Source organism: Leptopilina heterotoma, unplaced genomic scaffold (genome assembly GCF_015476425.1).
Source record: "Leptopilina heterotoma isolate Lh14 unplaced genomic scaffold, ASM1547642v1 Lhet_14, whole genome shotgun sequence".
NCBI lineage: Eukaryota > Metazoa > Arthropoda > Insecta > Hymenoptera > Figitidae > Leptopilina > Leptopilina heterotoma.
Genome location: NW_025110859.1, coordinates 699,235 through 699,526, shown reverse-complemented (window position 1 = coordinate 699,526; position 292 = coordinate 699,235).

Sequence of the window (292 nt, the reverse complement as noted above, 5' to 3'; positions counted from 1 at the left end):
GTGACATTTTCTTCATTATAAATTTTCATTCACGGGATCGAAACCTCGTGGAGGTGGTGAGAGAGAAAGAGAGATGATCTACGAAAATCGCAAATCTATCCGTATTGATAGAAAATTAAAATCCTATTGAAAGGTTGATCCAGAATTTTTGAAATCTAATCCACAAGAACTGAAATCCAAATAAGAAGAGAAAAACAAAGGAGATTAGTTTGAAAAATAAAAATTCAGAGGCTAATGATAATTAGACTCACGGCAATTAATTGTTGCTTTAGATTAGATCATTATTTCGTGT